Source organism: Leptonychotes weddellii, chromosome 6 (assembly GCF_054177405.1).
Source record: "Leptonychotes weddellii isolate Sample4059 chromosome 6, ASM5417740v2, whole genome shotgun sequence".
Taxonomy (NCBI): domain Eukaryota; kingdom Metazoa; phylum Chordata; class Mammalia; order Carnivora; family Phocidae; genus Leptonychotes; species Leptonychotes weddellii.
The window spans coordinates 53,938,429-53,959,464 of NC_138374.1; the positions used below are offsets into that span (position 1 = coordinate 53,938,429).

The 21,036-nt window shown below is 35.7% G+C and overlaps 1 protein-coding gene and 1 pseudogene across 2 annotated transcripts in view; one reads left to right on the forward strand and one right to left on the reverse strand.

Moving 5' to 3' along the window:
• CTNNA3 (catenin alpha 3) overlaps positions 1–21,036 on the forward strand; it is a 1,573,809-nt gene that overhangs the window by 1,464,067 nt on the left and 88,706 nt on the right. The gene's annotated exons all lie outside the window — the stretch shown is intronic.
• Positions 4,373–5,495, reverse strand: LOC102738627 (proteasome subunit alpha type-1 pseudogene; annotated as a pseudogene).

Sequence of the window (21,036 nt, forward strand, 5' to 3'; positions counted from 1 at the left end):
AGGGATAAAATGGAGGAAACACTAAAGGACTAATGGACTAATTATGCTAAGATATTTCCATTTCCAGGCAGACATGTAATAAAATAATCAACACTTCTATCTCAACTTACTCATTTTACAGATGTGGGAGATATAGTAATATCAAATTATACTAACAAATTTTCAAATGTATTTATTAAGCCTGTTTCTTTTCCCCAAATGCCCATTTCTCCTTGGCTTTTTTTTTACTGTGGTCCTGTGTTTATTTATATCATCTTATAACTAACAGAATTTTAAAAATATTTTCTAATACATCTGGATCTTTTTAAAAATCAAAACCATAGATATAACAACATCATACAAATACAAACAAAAGAAGATGACCTAGGGTATGCTGTAGTGGGAAGGGTGGGGTCTTCCAGTTTGGCATACTTTTGGTTCCCCACTTATATTCTCCATAACCTTGGACGCTGAGGTACCTCTGTGGAGATAATTTGAAAATTATTGATCTACCTAAAAATTAATTATAGTGACTTTATTCCCCATTGTACCCTGTGTAAATGCTAGCCATAGAGCTGATTGAGTCATTTTTATATGATACATATTTATATATTCCCATATATATAATTGCATGGAGCTGTAATTGAATGTGAATGAAAGGTAATCCATCTTCCTTAATTCGTTTGAGAAGTAATCATAAAATAGAATGGTTGGTCCTATGTTAATTGTTAATTATGACATAATTTCTCTGCAATAAAACTATCAGATAAATAGGTAATGTATGACATTTTCATGAGTTAGTTTAGCAGTTTGGTTAAAATATAAAGTGTTTCATGTCTGTCTTGTTATACATTTATTAATGCCATATGGTCGATCATCTGTGTGGCTGTCTTCCTAACTGGTTTCAGATAGCAGAAAGTGAAAACACATTTGCTTTATAACAATATAGAAAATAAATATTTCCCACTATAAATAGGTATAAACATGATTATTTGTCAACAAAATATATTTCATCATTTTATAAAAATCTATACAAAATATTTAATATACAAAATATACTAGAATTATACTAAAATATACTGCAATATATACTTTTTTAAAATTTTAAGCCAAAGATGTAGTCTATTTAATTCAGAAGAATTTTTTATTGAAATAGAAAAAAGCCATAAAATTATAAGATCTAAGAGCTGGAAGTTCCTATAAAATTATCTTCTCCAATCGTTTCATTTTATAGATAGGGAGGATAATGCCTGTTTTTTAAAAATTCAATATCCCTTCTAGGGTGAATGATTTGAGAAATGGTTGATATCTCTCCGAAGGCCATTGCACTTCAGAGTTTTAGATTTAATGTGACATTTCACACAAAACAGAAGTGTTGATTATGTAATAAGTAAAGCATATTGCAATATAATTGTTCTACATGAGTTGTGAGTGCCCATTAAGAATGACTTTGGTAAAATAGATGTCATAATTGTGCTCATTAAGCAATCTGAATGTTCATCTGTGGGTGACTGATTATTTTCTTTCAAAACAATACTGAAGATATATTAGAAAAAAAAATTTGAAAGCTTCCACATTGTTCACCTGGATAATAGCCAGACTTACACGGGATGGTTTGTGTGCAACCTCCAAAAACAAGTTAATTAAGTAGTGCAGTGTTTATTGAATAAAACAGAACTAAAAAGCAGTGATTAAAAATACTTAAGCTGATTCAGAATAGGTTGTTTTATATAGTGAACACTTCTGCACTCATTCTTTGTCAACCAATGCAAGTGTATGTATATGTATTTTAATTGACTTTATCTCCCAATACAGAATTAGATAAGCACTTGGGCCCCATGATCATGGGTATATGTGTTTTTGGTAATTTGTTTTATAATGACAGATATTGGATCACATCATACTTGTGTCTGAAATGCAGTTGAAAAGATATCTGTAAGATGAATCATCTTTTTTGTGTTCAGGGAGCTAAGATGATACAAAATATTGTATGTCCCAAGCACGTGTGCTTTCATATACCTAACCATGATAATATCAATTCTAGAGTGGTAAACAAGGCCATATAAAATATGAAAATAATTCGTATACATCTTTGGGAGAAAATGAGTTGTTCAGAGAATTAGTTCAAAACAGCCCATTAATGAACTCTAATCCAAATACAGGATGCCTCATTTTATTGTCCTTCACTTATTGTGCTTCACAGATATATGTTTTTTTACAAACTGAAGGTTTGTATGCTCAGCAAGTCCATTAGAGACATTTTTCCAACAACATTTGCTCATTTTGTGTCTCTGTGTAACATTTTGGTAATCCTTATAATATTTCAAACTTTTTTTCCTTTCAAGTTTTTATTTAAACTCTAGTCAGTTAACATATATGGTAAAATTGGTTTCAGGTGTAGAATTTAGTGATTCATCACTTGCATATAACACCCAGTGCTCATCACAACAAGTGCCCTCCTTTTTTTTTTTTTTTTTAAATATTTTATTTATTTATTTGAGACAGAGAGAATGAGAGAGAGAGAGCACATGAGAGGGGGGAGGGTCAGAGGGAGAAGCAGACTCCCTGCCGAGCAGGGAGCCCGATGCGGGACTCGATCCAGGGACTCCAGGATCATAACCTGAGCCGAAGGCAGTCGCTCAACCAACTGAGCCACCCAGGCGCCCAACAAGTGCCCTCCTTAATACCCATCACCAATCTAACCCATCCCCCACCCACCTTTCTCCATCAACCCTCAGTTTGTTCTCTATAGCGAAGAGTCTCTTATGGTTTACTTCCCTCTCTTTCTTTTTTTATTTTTCTCCCCTTCTCCTCTGTTCATCTGTTTTGTTTCTTAAATTCCATATATGAGTGAAATCATATGGTATTTGTCTTTCTCTGACATTTTGCTTAGCATAATACACTCTAGCTCCATCCACATCATTGCAAATGGCAGGATTTCATTCTTTTTGATGGCTGAATACTATATATATATATAGAGAGAGAGAGAGAGAGAGAGAGATTTGATATAGATATAGATAGATATAGATATCTTCTTTATTATTTCAAACTTTTTAATTATTATTATATTTGTTATGATAATCTGTGATCAGTGATATTTTATGTTACTGTTTTAATTGTTTTGGAATGCACAAACTGTGCCCATATAAGACAGCGGACTTAATGGATAATTGTGTGTTCTGACTGCTCCACTGGCCAGCCATTCTCCCATCTCTCTCCCTCTTCTTGGGCCTCCCTATTCCCTGAGACACAACAGTATTGAAATTAGGCCAACCAATAGCTCTACAATAGCCTCTAAGTATGTACACTTGTAAGTGAAAGGAAGCGTCACACATCTCTTACTTTCAATCAAAAGCTAGAAAGGATTAATCTTAAGTGAGGAAGACACGTTGAAGGTTAAGATAGGCCAAAAGATGGCCTCTTGTGCTAAAGAGTTAGCCAAGCAGTGAATGCAAAGGACAAGTTCATGAAGGAAATTTAAAGTGCTACACTAGTGAACACATGAATGATAAGAAAGCAAAACAGCTTTCTTGGTAATCCAGAGAAAATTTTAGTGGTCTGGATAGAAGAGCAAACCAGCCACCACATTCCCTTAAACCAAAGCCTAATCTGAAGCAAGATCCTAACTCTCTTCAATTCTGTGAAGGCTGAGAGAGGTGAGGAGGCTGATGAAGAAAAGTTTGAAGCTAGTAGAAGTGGCTCATGAGGTTTAAGGGAAGAAGCCATCTCCATAACATATAAGTGCAAGGTAAAGGAAGCAGCAAGTGCTGATGTAGAAGCTGCACAAAGTTATCCAGAAGATCTAGCTAAAATAATAAATTCAACTGGCTACACTAACAACAGATTTTCAATGTAGATGAAACAGCCTTCTATTGGAAGAAGATGCCATCTAAGACCTTCATAGTAAGAGAAATCTGTCTGACTCAAAGCTTCAAAGGACAGGCTGACTCTCTTGTTAGAGTTGAATGCATCTGGTGACTTTAAGTTGAAGCCAATACTCATTTACCATTCCAAAAGTCCTGTGGTCCTTACAAATTATGCTAAATCTACACTGCCTACGTTCTATAAATGGAACAACAAAGCCTGGATGAAGGCACATCTGTTTACAACATATTTTAAGCCCACTGTTGAGACCTACTGCTCAAAAAAGATTCTTTTCAAAATATTACTGTTCATTGACAATGCACCTGGTTTCCCAAGCATTCTGATGGAGATATGCAATAAGATTAATGTTGTGTTCATGCCTGCTAATACAACATCCGTTCTGCAGTCCATGGATCAAGGAGTAATTTTGACTTTCAAACCTTATTATTTTAGAATTACAATTTTTTTTTTTTACACAGGCAGGTGAAAAATTTTATTTCACAATTGTCTTTAAAACCACAAAGACACTATGTTCCTCATATAAAAACATCAGTACAGATACCTATACTTTCTAGAAAATGATTATATAGACCCTCTCAAAGAAAAATGCACACCATTATATGGTTTCAGACAAGTTGTTAAGGAAAAACACATCTGGACTGATTCCTAAGTGTAGATTATTGTCATCAGTACATGTTCCTGCATTCTTACAGATTTGATAATAAACGTATAGACTGGCTTGTAACTTAATGTTCCATCAGTTCATCAACCTTTTCTGCAGGTTCATCAGCAGGTTGAGCAGGCTGTGCCTTTCTCTGTGGTCTTTCTTCAAGACCTTCCAGGAATGAAGATACATCATCATCATCATCATAAATCATAAACTCCAAGTCTCTACCAATAATTCCAATGGAAACATTCGTTGTAGTTAGGTCCTGTTCTGCAGGAAGTGTCTCTCGTAAGGCATGAAGACCATGTTAACCAGTTCATTCAAATTGCACTCCATAAACCCAGACATATGTCTCTCCAAGTAAGTACGAGCTGACTGAGAATGGGCTCCAATGGACATGGCTCTATAGTCAAAATAGTTGGCAGATGGACAGGTTTGGAAAATGTGAGGGCCCATATCATCATAACCAGCAATAAGCAGCCCAACACCATATGGTCTCCAGGCATATCGTTCTGTTGGTATCTGGGCCTTGTTTTCAATTAGAGATACAAGACGAGACACAGGAAGAGGTCTGTCAAATACAAATCTGAAATCCAAACACTCTTGGCACATAAAATTACATAACAGTCCAGCATCAGCAGTAAGTCCTGCAATTGAGATACCAATATGGTTGTCAACATGGAGAATTTCTTCTGATGAGCTGCAAGCTCTGACTATGCTCTCTTCAATGCAACCAACACTGCATGAGTTTTTGATTTCAGACCAACTGTGGCTGAACCTTGCTTGACAGCTTCCCTTGCATACACAATTTGATGAATCCTGCCCTGAGGGCTCCAAACAGTGACATCATTATCATACTGGTTGCAAAACATGGTCCTGGCGTGGGTCTGGCTGCAGCCTCCTGCAGAGGTGCGGGTTCAGGAGGGTTGCCGAAACTACCACTCGGGGATCTCTAGAATTACATTTTATAATTCTATAGCTTTCATAGATAGTGATTCCTCTGATGGATCTGGGCAAAGCAAAAGGAAAACCTTCTCAAAAGAGTTCACCATTCTAGATGCCATTAAGAATAATCATGATTCATGAAGAAATCAAAATATTAATGTAAAAAGGAGTTTGAAAGAAGAGAAGTTGATTCCAACACTTATGGATGACTTTGGACTTTGAAGGGATTCAAGACCTCAGTGGACAAAGTAACTGCAGATGTGGTGGAAAGAGCAAGAGAACTAGAATTAGAAGAGGACTCTGAAGATGGGACTGAATTGCTGAAGTCTAATGATAAAATTTGAAAGGATGAGGAGTTGCTTCTAATGGATGAGCAAAGAAAGTGGTTTAAAAGTGGTTTCTTGAGATGGAATCTACTCCTGGTAAGATGTTGTGAAGATGGTTGAAATAACAAGAAGTATTTAGAATATTATATAAACTTAGTTTATAAAGCAGCAGCAGGGTATGAGATGATTGACTCCAATTTTGAAAGAAGTTCTGCTGTGGGTAAAATGCTATTAAACAACATTGCTTGCTACAGATAAATTGTTCCTGAAAGGAGGAGTCAGTCGATGCAGCTAAGTTCATTATTTTAAGAAATTGCTCGGTCCCTTGGGTGACTCAGTTGGTTAAACACCTGACTCTTGATTTCAGCTCAGGTCATGATCTTAGGGTCATGGGATCTAGCTCTGTGTTGGGCTCCATGCTAGGAGTGGAACTTGCTTAAGATTCTCTCTCTCCCTCTCCCTTTGCCCCTCCCCCCATCATACTCTCTCTCTGTCACTCTTTAAACAAACAAACAAAAAAAACAAAAAGAAATTGCCAATCATCCCAACCTTCAGCAACCACCACCCTGATCAGTCAGCAGCCATCAACATTGAGGCAAAGACCCTCCATCAGCAAAAAGATTACACCATGCTGAAAGCTCAGATGATGGTTAGCACTTACTAGCAATAGAGTATTTTTTAAGGTACATACACTTTTTTTAGACATAATGCTATTACACATTTAATAGACTACAGCATAGTGTAACATAACTTTTATATGCACTGGGAAACAAAAAAAATTAGTTTTTCTCACTTTATTGCCATATTCGCTCTGTTGTCGTGGTCTGGAAGCAAACCTGCAATATCTCGAGGTATACCTGTACTTATAAATATGTCATTCTGAATTGCCACCACAAACAAAATGCATTTTCTCAGTTGTCACACCAGAGATGTGATGCATAGCATCTTGTCAGTTAACAATTGTTCTGTTTGGCACTATGAATATTTAGGATGCTCCACACTGTCTCTTATTTATGTGCCCATTCACACCCAAGATGTTCAGAGGTTTCTTTAGTCACTGGAAGTCATTAGCCCTAACTTACCACCTCACTGTCATGGTGTCAGTTGGCCAAGTTTTCACAGCTATGGCACGAGCTGCAGTGATTTTGCTTTCTTGTTTTTCAAATAAAATTCCATAATATTTTCGTTGGTGATATAGATAATTAGAAGAATTCATGGAGAGCTTTAGTTGTCTCTTCCATCAGAAATGCCAGAGGTAATGTTTAATTCTTGCTACTCATAGTCCTTACTATCCGGAACTTTACTTGGAACTCTCCCTTGGCTGCTCTGGTCACAGCTAACTTTGGAATAATAAAATAAGGAGACAAGTTTGTTTTTGTTTTAGTTTTTGTCATCTTTATCCCCACCTGACTGATTCCAGAGGACAAATAAGACATCACATTGGCATAAGAACAGTGGTTCAGAAAAGTGAGAGAAGCATATTATAAATATTCTGAGTTGTACAAAGTAATGCAATTGAAATGACTGACTGGTTCTTTTTTGAGTACCTCTGCATTCCACAAACCAGTCAAAGGTCTAAATCCATACACATTGCTGAAAAGTGAAAATGTGGTTCAGGCATCTGTATAGTTCAGATTGTATTGAACACTTTAATTGTATACCCGATATATTTATATATTACTATAAACCCAATATTTATACTGTTAAACTGAAAGAAGAGAGATAAAAAGACCCAAGCTGAGACATTAATTTTTATTTAAGCATCCGGTAAGTGAGGATTACTCTGGTAAAGGTGAAAGACCCTTCCAATGCAGAGTTTGAAATACCTGTTTCTGTCATTATACACTAATTGGAATTATAACTATTTTCTTTGACATCTTTCAGAAGCCTATAAGGTGGTTTTAATGAAAGTCCCTTGTGAAAGTAATGATGTTATATTTTTACCTTGAAACTTATACCAAACAAATATTTCAGATTATCTTTGAGAAGAAGCATATCTGTCTTATGATACATTTCTTATATAAAGACAGAAAAATAAGTACATATTCTACTGAGGTCAGAAAGTAAATTTTAATGTAAGGATTTCTATTAACTCTGTATGACATTCTGTAAACAAATCCCAATGAAATTAGACTTGTTTTTTAGACGATTGTAATGTAATCCAATGGGATTATTTCTATCTTGGAGTAAGTCTTCAGAACAACTCAAAATTACTATGAGTAAAATAAAGCTTATGTTCTAAGTGCTTCAATTGAGCAGTTAGAGTGTATCCTCTGGGATAGATAGGTCATTTGTTGTTTCTATCATTAAATGATAGACCATAAGTGTTCCTTTGTACATGCCATTCTCCTCTGCATCCTAATATCAGCTGGTGGTGTGGAATATACATACTACAGAACCAAGATGGGAATCTAATTTGGGTTGAGGTGAGGGTGTATGTCATATAGAACAGCCAGAGTGACATCTCAGAAGCTTTCCTTCCCAGACTGTATCTGGAGCTCCTAAGGTGCTATGTTTCTGAATTCTGCATAGTACATAGACCTAATTGGGTGGATATTTCAATAGATGTGTTTCAACAACTGAATATTGATTAGCTGGTTATTACCTTTGGTGTCCTTAGACATCTCACAATTTTCAGACCATTATCTTTAAAATGAGCTTGGAATGTGCTTTTATATTCCACTCTAGCTAAAATACTCTCTGATCACCAAGATTCCAGTTGGAGACATATTAGCTCCTCCCTTTTACTTAAATTAGAAAACAGATGATATAAATTATCATGCATCAAATTTACTACAGAATTGGATGAAAACAGATAGGATTTTATTTGTTGAATATTTAATTATGTAAATGCATATATGCATATGTCTGCATATAATTGTATAGATTATATTATGTATAATGAATTACATATTAACATGATATATATTATCTGTTATATCTTATACATGGTGAATGAACTGAGAAAAGTGTATCTCTCCATAAGAGAGCCTTTATACTAACATTTATTACACAACCATTCATCTACATCAGGGGTTGGCAAACATTTTCCAGAAAGGGCCAGGTAGTAAATATTTTAGGCTCTGCAGGCTACATGGTCTCAATCCTTACTACTCAGCTTTGTTACTATAGGACCCAAGTACTCATAGACAATACATAAGTGGATGAGTGTGGCTGTGTTTCAATAAAGTTGTATTTACAAAAACTGGTGGTAGGCTGAATTTGGCTTTTATGCCAAAGCTTGTCCTGATCTAGGTTATGTGGAAAAAATTGTGAATATATTCACAATCTAATGAAATATGTTCATTGCTATTGTGGCTTCATTTCTACCATGCAAACAATGTCTAGAAAGATGACTAGTTTATTAGATGATGTTAATATTATTTTCCTTTTGATAGATTAAAAAAATCAAGAAATTCTAACACAAGTATCTATGTAATTTATCATTATTCTAAACTCCAGTGAGCAAATTATATTAAATTGAAGTCATATCACATGATTTAGACTGCACCATCCCAGACAATAGCTTCTAGACAAACATGACTGTATATATTGAAACTAATATAATAAAAAATTCAGGGTCATAGTTATAAAGATATATTTCAAATGCTCAATAGCCACATGTTTCTAGGTTACCACATTGGATAGCATAGAGAACATGTCCATTATTGCAGAAAGTTCTATTGGACAGTGCTGATACTGGACCAAAATCACATATTCAACCATTATAGATAAAAAAGGCAAACATCTTCATAGAAATGATAGAAGTAAATTGTGCCAGAAGGAAATAAATTCTAAACTTTCAGAATCTATAATTATTAAGTTTCAAACCTTCAAATATTTCCATTTATACTATTACCACAGAAATTTCCTTGAGATGTGTGTCATGCCCTCATATATTTAAAAAGAAATTCCAGTTCAGGGTCTAAGATGTAAATGCCATCTGTTGAAGTTACTCAACCAAAGTGCTGAAGGCTACCAAATTGCTTCTTGTTGACTCCTACTACTCAGAACTTATTAAATAATTTTAAGCAAATTTAATTCTAAAATCTGAGCTTGCATGTACCCAAAAGGGTTTTCTGTAAGCCTTTCTCTGTGTGTGTGTGTGTGTCTGTGTGTATTTATTTATTTATATAAATTGTATTACTTTGTTACTGATCATCCTCTATGAACTCACTCCCAGCACAGGGCATTAAAAATAATTTCATTTGTATTTGAAAAATGAAGGGCCCAAAGAAATTTGAATCAAGACACATTTTAGCTTATAAAAGGCTTTTATTCCTTTATGAGTTCTCATTACTGAAACATTTTAGAAATCTCAGAAAAATATTGAGATTCTCAAGGAAAGTACACAGAACAGGTTTTAATTTTTTAATCTAGTCAAGGGAAACAGCCTTGAATCAATTATCCACAGTTTTCAACGTATGATCAAGGATTTTGATAATATTTAGATGTTGAATTGCCAGGCTATTAGCAACCAAGAGATTTGATTAGACATCCATATTAATAAACACCTGTCATAATAGCATAACAGATGTTCTAGAAGCATGGCTAACCCAAAATGTAAATTTAAAACTTTGGTCATATTCCTCTACAATGTGATGCCTAAATTAAATTTCATTACTTTACTCTATTTGTTTTACTAAAACTCAACTGCTAAAATAATTTTGCTCAATAAAAAAGTGTTTTTTATTTTAATGATTAAAAGATCTCTGAAATCAAAGCCTATTGCCCAAATATTTGAAATTATCGGTTAAAAGTACATTAATGATGTGGTGTGTGTGTGTGTTTGTATTTATATATATGTATATATGTGTGTATATATATTGGACCAATTATTTTAAATTTGTGATCATTGAGAACATGTAATTTTAATTTATAATCACATATGTAAGTCACTCAATTTTTGACAAAGGTTTATTTATTTATTGAACAATGATCCACTCAATACAATGGTTTCTATAATGTAGTAAACTCTTGAAACTAATACATTCTCTTCCCCTAGGAGCATATTCCATGAAAGCAGTATAGAGAAATATCATGTGTAAAGAAATATTTATTATTTGAATAAATTTAATAAATAAGCAATGTGTATTATCAAAGAAATAAATGTGTGTATAAAACCAAAAATAAGTATGAACTGCGCTGAGGGCATGTTTTATTATACAAATGTGCTTACTTTTCTCAGTACAACTCCAAATATGGAACATTTCTTATGCAAACTTATATGATATTTAGGCAAGTATCAATCTAAGGGAGTGTGTACTAGTTAACTATGCCAGATTATTAAGTATTTGTCTCAAGAAATTCCAACATCATATGCAAGTACTAACTGCATTCATGTATTTCTATAGGAACTTGAAGTCTAACCCATTTTAAAGTAGTGTTTTTGAGTAGTGGCTTCTTCACTCCACCCCCCAAAATGGCAGCAAATTGGCATCTAGTTCCTACTGGTAAGAGCATCAGTTCTTACAGAAACTAGTTATAAATGGAGTAGTAGGAAAATCCAAGGATAGTGGTTAAAATAAACATCTGAGGGAGCAATGTTATGGGTGCCACACAAGAATGACAGTCTGAAAGTTGTCTGTAAGGAGATAAGACTTTTACAGAGAACTGAGTTATATGTATATTTTCAGGTGATGGTAAATTAACCATAGTGAATATTTCAAAATTGCTTAATTTACACCTATTTCCATTTATTAACTGACTTATTTTTATTCATAATCATGGTTAGATGATAAAATATCTAGTTCTGCGTTGAAGTTCAAATATCATCTTACAATAAATTTAGTTCAAACTGAAGGTTGAAATACAAATGGTAGGGTTTCTCTTCCTCCTCCTCTTTCCTCTCACTACCCTTCCATGAAGCTACCCAGACCTCCACAGCCTATATTATGCAGCTTTTGTTCTTCACAGAAACTTGGCCTTAAGTCTTTCAAAATTTCCCCCTTTGTTAATTGCTGTTTGCTGCTGAGATTACCTGAGAGGGCTCAGTTTGTGCTCTGAAACTTTGATGTTGTCTTCTCTTTGTAGAGCAGGTGAATTTCCATAAGAACACTGGGTCACATGAGCTTTCCCATGTGACCAAATCTTGACTGTAGCATCAGGTGTTTTCTCCTTATCTCTTTTCTTCCTCCCTTGTTTGGATCAATACAGCAAGCTTATTAGTTGCTACTTTTTTTTCTTCTTCCTCTTGGCTTGTTCATTCTGTTAATTTTTTAAATGTCCTTTTTCTTCCTCAGTATTCTAGACTGTATTTTTCAGAAAATACAATGGCGTCTTAACAAACATGCCAAATACCTGAATCTAACCCTTCATTCTCACAGGAGATGCTTTCTGTGTTGCTCCAGAGGACAGAGTTAGAACCACTGTGAAGAATTCAGGAGATCTTTGTTCAATTTAAAGAAATAACTAGCAGTTAAAGCTGTCAATCTAAAAACAAAAAACCAAACCAAAACAAAACAAAAACCTATCCCAAGGAGTTACAAGTCCCCAGTCTGGAAATATGCCAGCAGAAATTAGAGAACTATTAGTCATGGAGGTTGGAGAAATTATTTCCACAGCTGAGAGAACCTAGGCTAATTGGCCATCAAGTTCCTGTTCAACTATCAGTTTCTATACTTGTATAGTTCAAAGGCATTTGTGATTATAAAGTATCATGAGTCATGTCCACTCTGATTAGCTGTTTCTCATTCACTTGTCTCATTTTACTTACTTTTATCCTTTAATATCATTATATATGGTTTATAGTACTTTTTCAAGGAAGAAATTAGTTCCTTTGGAAATAGTCTGTGGATCACTTTCACAACTCCAGCTGGACTCTAGGATGTAAGACCTATATTTTTTTTCTTATTCACATTCAACTAATGTTATTATATGGCTTCTCCTGTCAATCCCAAACTTGGTACAGACATTAATTATTTTCTCCTTCAACCAATATTCTCTGTCCCAACCAGGTATTTTATGATATTACTCGGTTTTCATCTTGCTATTATTAACATCTGAAACTGTCTTATTATTTATTTTATATGTTTATTTGCCTCTCAACTTCACTGGGTGTATATATATATATCAGTCATATATATATATATATCTGATAATCTGTCATTCTTATACTTCAGGTTTGTTAGTATATCAAATTCAACACATATCAAAATCAATAATCTGTGGGAAAGTGGTTTTTTGTTTGTAAAATATCATACAACTGAAACTTACTGTTATGGGTAACATTAAAACATCTATGAAACGAAGGGTCTGTAATCTGTTTTATCCACAAGTAAGACTAACAAGTATCTCCAGTTTTAACTAGCAGCAGAATGGGGAGAAGAAAAAAAAGAGAAGAGGCAAAGAATAAGAGAGAAAACAACAAAAAGAGGGAGAAAAAGAAGATAAAACATACAAGGTGAGATTGCGCAGAGAAGGTATGACCAAGAGGGAAGCAGAGAGGAGGGGGTAGAACCAAGAGAGAAAATGATTATATCTGATAGGGATTTGAGAGTGGCACCCATGGTGACCAGGTAGGCTAAGATCTCTAAACTGGGTCTTCATCCATTTCCAAGCAATAGGCTGTTTGAGGTCAGAGATGAGGCAGAATGTGTGTTTCAATCCAACACAAGATTAGCCAAGATGAAGTGTCATTCCATGGAAAAGGGTGAGTTCCATTGCCAGAGACAATATATCATGTACTTGTTTATTGTTAAAATAAAAACTGCAGCAGGAATATATGAGCATGCTTACCAAGAATCTCTTCTCATGTGGTTGATATGGAACTTTGATTCCAAGAGCAAGACTGTGGCAGGAGGCTTCTGTCTAGTAGTGGGGTATGGTCTTCTGAATCCTTAGTATAAGCTACAGTGCACATGATTTGACTTCCCTTTATTTTTGTTCAACTTGGCCCAGCAGAAACCTCTGCACTTCTCTCAGTCTGGCCTGGCACACCTTCCCATAGTTAGTTATGTGCATGGCTTAATGACGGGAACATAACCTTTGAAAAGAAAATGAAATCATTAATCTCACTTTGGTGCTCCTCGGGGCTGAGTGTGTGCAAAACTATAAAGGATGTCCAAGCTGAACTCTCAGAAGACAGAGCAGAACCTCCAATTCCCAGCCCTTCAAGTATTTGCCATGTTTCTAGAAATAGCATCTATTTTTAAAAATAAGTAGTCCTTTTGTTCCTTGGACTTTTTTTCTTAATTGTAATGTTTCTAGCTTTCAATTTGAATTCACCTTTCACCTTTAGTTCTTTGCTGCTCTAAAAAGCACCTAAAAATAATTCTTGTTGTCTTTACTATAGCATCTGTGCTTACAGGGATAAACTGTTTTTGGTTGTTCTTTAACTTACATTATGCTTCCTTCTCTTATACCCAATAAAGTTAGGAATAATAAAAACATGTTCTTTTTTTTTTTTTAAAGATTTTATTTATTTATTTATTTATTTGAGAGAGAGAGAGCATGAGATGGGGGAGGGTCAGAGGGAGAAGCAGACCGCCCCACTGAGCAGGGAGCCCGATGCGGGACTCGATCCCGGGACTCCAGGATCATGACCTGAGCCGAAGGCAGTCGCTTAACCAACTGAGCCATCCAGGCGCCCCAATAAAAACATGTTCTTATGGTCACTTATAATTTCTATTTAGAACTAATTTAGAAAAGGAGAAGGAAGATGTATTATACATGAGTATATGTTGAAGATACATATGTGCATCTTTAAAAATTTTAGATAAAGTAGTGTCTCAGGATAATCATTCATTGCCTCCTTTCAGATGCTAAAGGTGATTATCCATTGTGAATTTGACATTTATTTTGAACCTTTAAAATAAATATACTCTTATTTATAGTTCTTCTCTTTCATGCCTTCTGGCAGTCTATTATTTGATATACCTAATAGAGGCAAGAATACAAAATAAACTTCATGGGTTTGTATTCTTTTCTTTGCAATTGGGATAAGAGAATTGATTAACTTATCTCTTGAAATATTTATTTTTGAAAGAACTATACGTAAGTCCATGGTTTGTCTCCCTACTGCTTTCTCTGCCTCCAGATGTTCTGGGAAACCCAAGTATGAATTATCGATGGACCATTCCCCAGTAAGCTTAGAGTCTTAGTTCAAGAGTTAAGACATGCATATACATAACTCTAAGGCAGGAAGGGATGACAATATCAAGAGAGGTACTATAAGATGGCAGAAATGTCAGGGGGACTAAATATATATATTTCCTGCTTTAGACAACTGGAAAGACTATCTGGAAAAGATAACATTTGAGCTATGTGTTTAAATGGTAATCTCTAAAGTGGAGCTGTTAGCTATTCTGTTGGAGAGTGGAAAGAAAACATTTGAAATTTTATTTATGTTTGTTATCAGAAATATTAAGAATTGTATTCTTAAGACTATTTTATACATGATTGATGCTGATACTCTCCTTTACTACATATTGCAGACAAGAGAGTTCTACAGCTTAGAAGGATTGATTATGATATCTTCACTTGTTCAATAGTTTTCAACATATCACACTTAATGTGTACCCAGTTAACTGGATTTATGAATTACGCTATCTAGTTTTAACTAAGCTAACCTTCATTAAATTGGATCTGTTTTTAAATTTTTAGAAAAAAAAAATGGATTGAGGATAATTAAAAGGGAAATATTTCCAAAGAACAAGATACCAGAGTTGACAATTCTCTTTATTCCGAAGAGGAGATACTGGTCAGCTCCATTACAAAGCTAAAAATCAATGATGAATTAATAAAAAATTGACAGGAACTGGGCCAATAAAATTAATTATCACAAAGACTGCTTGAAGAATGGATTTACATTCTCTAACACTCATGTTAAATTTCTCCTTAAGGGTATATTGTGTCTTGAGATTGTTTTTAATGCCATTATCATTAACAAGAAATTTAAAATGATTTTTTCATCTTTAATTGATCTCTTTATAATTTCTATTTCTATATATCTTTTATAATATGCATAATTTATTAGCACACATGTAACATAAGTAAATATATAGAGAGAGAGGAGATGAAGGTAAAATATGTGTTATCTCATTCTATGCTTGACAGAGCAGGCTGAATAAAGGCCCCAAAGCAATGTATTTGGCTAAAACTATGAATGTTTTGCTATTCAAAGTACCAAAAGTTCAATGTAAAGAGGGGATGTCTTAAGAATGCCAGCTCCTGGCATAAGCAAAACTATAAAGGATGTCCAAGCTGAACTCTCAGAAGACAGAGCAGAACCTCCAATTCCCAGCCATGGAACAGTCACAATCTTAATGACTTTAGCCTCTGGGAAAATGTCATTTTTTCCCATTGGGGAAAAAACTTATTCAGCCCCAGACTGCAAGCCATAGAAATGAATTCTGTGAGCTTCCTCTTGAGAATGACAAATTTGGATTTTATTCAGAGTAAACATCTTATCCTATGGCGTTGATGTTCTGGTTTCCTATTATTTTCTTCCCAGATACGCCCCCCCCCTTAACTGAAGACCCAGTATCTCACATTTTTCAATATTTTCAAAAAATAAAAAATAAAAAAAACATGGGGGTTTAGGGAGGAGCTCTAGGCAGGAGAGAAAGGCAGCTATCTCAGTCAAGTTCAATATGCTTGCATGCCATCATTAAAGTTTTCAGAAGAATTTCAGGAAACCTTTGAGGCCTATTTTCAGAAAGAGAACAGGCAGGCCTTGAATGAAACAGACCCCTCATAGAGAAGGGCGGAGGAGATCTGTGGTCCCATGCAAACTGACACCTTGACCCAAGGCACTGCTGAGACAGCACCAGGGCACCCCTGCCTAACAAAGAACAAAACAAGTCTAGAACATTACCAAAAAAAAGGAAAAAGGAAGAAGAAAGAAAATCTAAGCCCTGACTTCCTTTTCTATTCCTTTCTATTGTAATTTTGGCTTAATAAGAAATAAATCATTAAGCACAAAATTCGAAACTGGGTTATAGGTCCTTTTAATGTAGTTCAGTCTGATAGTGACATGTGACCCTCCAGACTGAGCCCTCCAATATAAAAGCAGGTCTAAATAACTAAGTATGGCATGAGTCTATTTTATTCCAAGGCAAGAGATTTTTAGGGCAAAGGCCAGCACACACAGACAAGAGGGTGGATCGCACAGCTGGGCATGATGTTGCATCATGAGGTTTTACAATGGTATTGATTTAAATTCTCTTAACCGAGGAGGCGTTAAGTATGCTGTCTCACATAGCATTAGATAAATAATTGGGTATTAGGCCTGACAGAGGGGGATAGTAAAAAAATAACGTGTGTCTGAAACTAGAGCAGATTATTTCATTCATATTTTAAAACCATACCCTTTACTTTAAAGAAATCAGCTTTGGGTCACTGTACAATAAAATAAATTCAATAAAGCATACAAATCAATGGAAAGCAGCAATAGTGGCACATTAGCATGAAAACCACCTGCATAAAACAGTGTGTATCAAGTCACGCTCGATCTGAATAAGCCAATTGAAAATGGTAGGCTTTGTAGTATCTTAAAATTTAATAAACTGTAGCTATATCCAACTAGACTAGGGAAGGGAGGGAGGCCCTGCTAAAGATCGATAGGCAGTTTTCCTCTTTGCCAGAAGCAGTAGGAAGGCCAGAGGCTGGTGGCAAGCCAGACCCTGGCACCGCGTCTGTGTCCAGTCTATTTAATCTGTGGTAGGTCTTGACTAAGTTAGTGACCCTTTCACTCCCATGTGTTTGTTCAATTGGACCTTAGGATAACATAAGGCTGTGACCAGAGTTGGAAGTGAGTTGGTATGTAGGCTTCAAGGAGGTCAAATGCTATATAATAAAAGCTAAATTATATTATGTTCATCTGTGAATTGTGTAGGACTGTTGAATCACAGACCTCTATCTCTGAAACAAATAATACATTATATGTTAAAAAAAAAGAAGATAGTAGGAAGGGAAAAATGAAGCGGGGGAATCGGAGGGGGGAGACGAACCATGAGAGACTATGGAGTCTGAGAAACAAACTGAGAGTTCTAGAGGGGAGGCGGGGTGGGGGGATGGGTTAGCCCAGTGATGGGTTAAAGAGGGCACATTCTGCATGGAGCACTGGGTGCTATACGCAAACAATGAATCATGGAACACTACATCAAAAACTAATAATGTAATGTATGGTGACTAACATAACATAATAAAATAATAATAAAAAAGAAAGTGATTATTTTCTAAGCCCATAAAATTTGGTCTGCTATTCAAAAAGCAGGAGCAGCCAGTATATCACAGTGGTTTAAGGGGAAGCTGGAAAAAATGCCCAGGCTCTGGAAGAGATCATATACGTGATTAATGCGGAGGCTAAGGCCAGCAGGAAGAAGAGGGACGCCCACAGTCAGAGAGTGTGATTGTCTTTACAGTGCACTGGCTTTGATTAACGTGCACACTCAGAGAAGTAATGTGTGGAAGGCCAGAAAAGACCTGTTTTCAAATGTTGGTGCTGAGTACAGATTTCCCATTATGTCCTGAGAGGGTATTGATGAACAACGACTTAAAGTCTTTTTTGGGGGAGAGGATGCCGGAGGGGTTACTTTCCCATGCACGGGGAAAGATACAAATGGATTTCCTTGTGAATGCTCACTACCCTTATGAGTCTGGAGAGCCAGCAGTGAGAAGTTTATCCCTTATTTCAGTTTCAATTACCAATTCTTTGCAAGAGGTATCTTAAGTGATTTTAACTGTAATGTTCTCCTTAAATGACTCCTTTTGGTATGCAGTGGTTCTAGTTCCTCAATGTCTTATGAAATCATGTTCCAGAGTTTTCAAAGCCTGTAGGTCCCAAAGAAAAAATGACAACATGTAATAATCACCTGAGAAACTTTCCCCACCTACACCAGAAAGGATGCCTTCTGTCCTCTTGCCCCAGGCTGGAGTCTGATGTGCTTTCAGTGGTTGTGTGTCCTGTGTAGCCCTGGGAGAAAAGAAAAGCATGCTAAAATTAATGTGTAGTGTAAAGGGGGGTGGTGTGGAGGAGAGCACCACCAAGCACATAAAGTATCTCTCCAGGAAACTCTGGTTTTTCCAGGTTTCCAAATTTCCCCAGTCCTCACTATTTTATATGAATTGTAAGTAAAGGGACATACAGCTAGCAAACCATTAAGAACCAAGCACCTGACACTTTTACTGGAAGTTAGAATAATACAGATCATGTGAAAAAAACCAAAACAAACAAAAAACAAAAAACTAGCAAGCTGGAGAAGCATCCACCAGAGCACTGTCAATTTGTTCAGCTGATTTGATCTATGTCCAGAAAAACCAGTAGCTCCCTCATAGGAACCAAGTCGGACTACTTGGTAGTGATTCATGAGGGCTGTGGTAAACTGAGTAATGGCTCTCCAAGATGTCCATTTCCTAATCCTGTGAATCCTATGAACCTGTGAATGTCACCTTCTATGGCAAAAGAGACTTTTTTTTATAAAAAAAGATTTATTTATTTACTTTAGAGAGAGAGAGATGGAAAGAGTGTGGGGGGTGGGACAGAGGAAGAGGGAGAGAGAGAATCTCAAGCAGACTCTGTGGGAGCCTAGTGTGGGGCTTGATCTCATGACCCTGAGATCAAGACCAAGATTCAGACACTTAACTGAGTGTACCACCCAGGCACCCCCACAAAAGAGACTTCATAAATGTGATTATATTGGGGATATTGAAGTGGGAATATTATCCTGTATTATCTGGGTGGGTACGAAGTAATCACAGAAGTCCTTACAAGAAGGAGCAGGAAGTCAGAAAGGAGAAAGCCACTAATGTGATCCAGAGTTGCAACTATAGTTATGTGCTTAGAAGATGGAGGAAGAAGGCACAAGCCAAGGGATGCAGGTGGCTGCTAGAGGCTGAAAAAGGCAAGAGAATGGATTCTCCCTCAGAGCCTCTACAAGGAACAAGCCCTATTGACATCTTGACGTTAGCCTCGTGAAAGTAACTTATTTTGGACTTCTGACCTCCAGAAGTGTAAAATAATAAATTTCTGATGTCCTAAGACACCAATTTGGGACAATTTGTTACAGTAGCAATAGGAAACTAATACAAGGACTCTGTGTGAGGATCAGCAGACCAAACGATACAAGATATGATTGCAGTTGTGAAGATAGAGGGAGCAGTGAAAATCAACATCCATGCAACACCCAAATCTGGTTTTCCCTTTAGGTTAGCACCAGAATGTCCTTGCCTTTGGAAGAATAGATGAGAGCAGCAATGTTTCTCAGATGTCTATGATCTTTAGATGTGATATTAAAGCAATTTATTTAATTGGTCAAAAATGGGGCTCAGGTCACTAGAAAAAAACCTCTACCTATACACAATAATTTTCACCAGTTTTAGAATTCTCAAATGAACATTAATGTCTTCATTTTTGGTTCTAGAAAACTTCTGGTAGTCAATCCTGGACTCTTACCACTAGGTTACATCTCTCTCTGAATCGAAAGTCAAAAGTCCAATTGGGAGAGAAAAACACAATTGTGACTTTCTTTCTTTTCTTTTTTTTTCCCCCTTAGATATATCTGCTTTCAGTCCCAAATAGAATGAAAGAGAGAGAGAGAGAGAAATGTCAAGTTGCTGATAAAAGAAATTTAATCAAAGAAGAGGTTATTTATTTTATCACTTTTGGGACTGGTCAGATAGACAGCATATGATGCTTTAAGAGAACCCCACTCAGAAAAATGCCTAGGAATCTCTTGTTCTTGTGTACTTCCTTACAATGTATGAAACATTCCACCAATTCAGAGCCATCCATCGAATTTCTGTGCTTCAAGATGAGTACTGACAGAAAACCTATGATGATACTTCCTCCTACATGACCTCTTTTTAATTGGCTCTGAAGGTAATAATGACTTAAACTCCTAGCTTTTAAATTTAGACCAACCAATATTCATATACCTTGAAGAAAAGTTAAGGAACTTTGAGCTTTTAAGCTTCTGTTTCCTTATTTATAGGGTGAAGATAATAGATTCTAGAACAGAACAAGATAATCGATTCTTGGAATAGGTAATAGATTCTAGGAACATGTAGGCAGCAGAATTGTGCATAACTTATGATATGCACAATTCTGGGAGTGTCCATGATATGATGGCTACTCTTAAATTTGTGGAGTGATGCGCAATGCTGGGTGTGATTATTGAGTTAGAAAATTGAGCATTTTAACAGTTTCTGGAACTTAGTAAGCACACAAAAACTTTTTTATTATGTATGCTTTCAGTATAAAATTATACAAAAAGTAGTGAAATCCTCACACTTATGAAGAACTGGAGAAGGTTG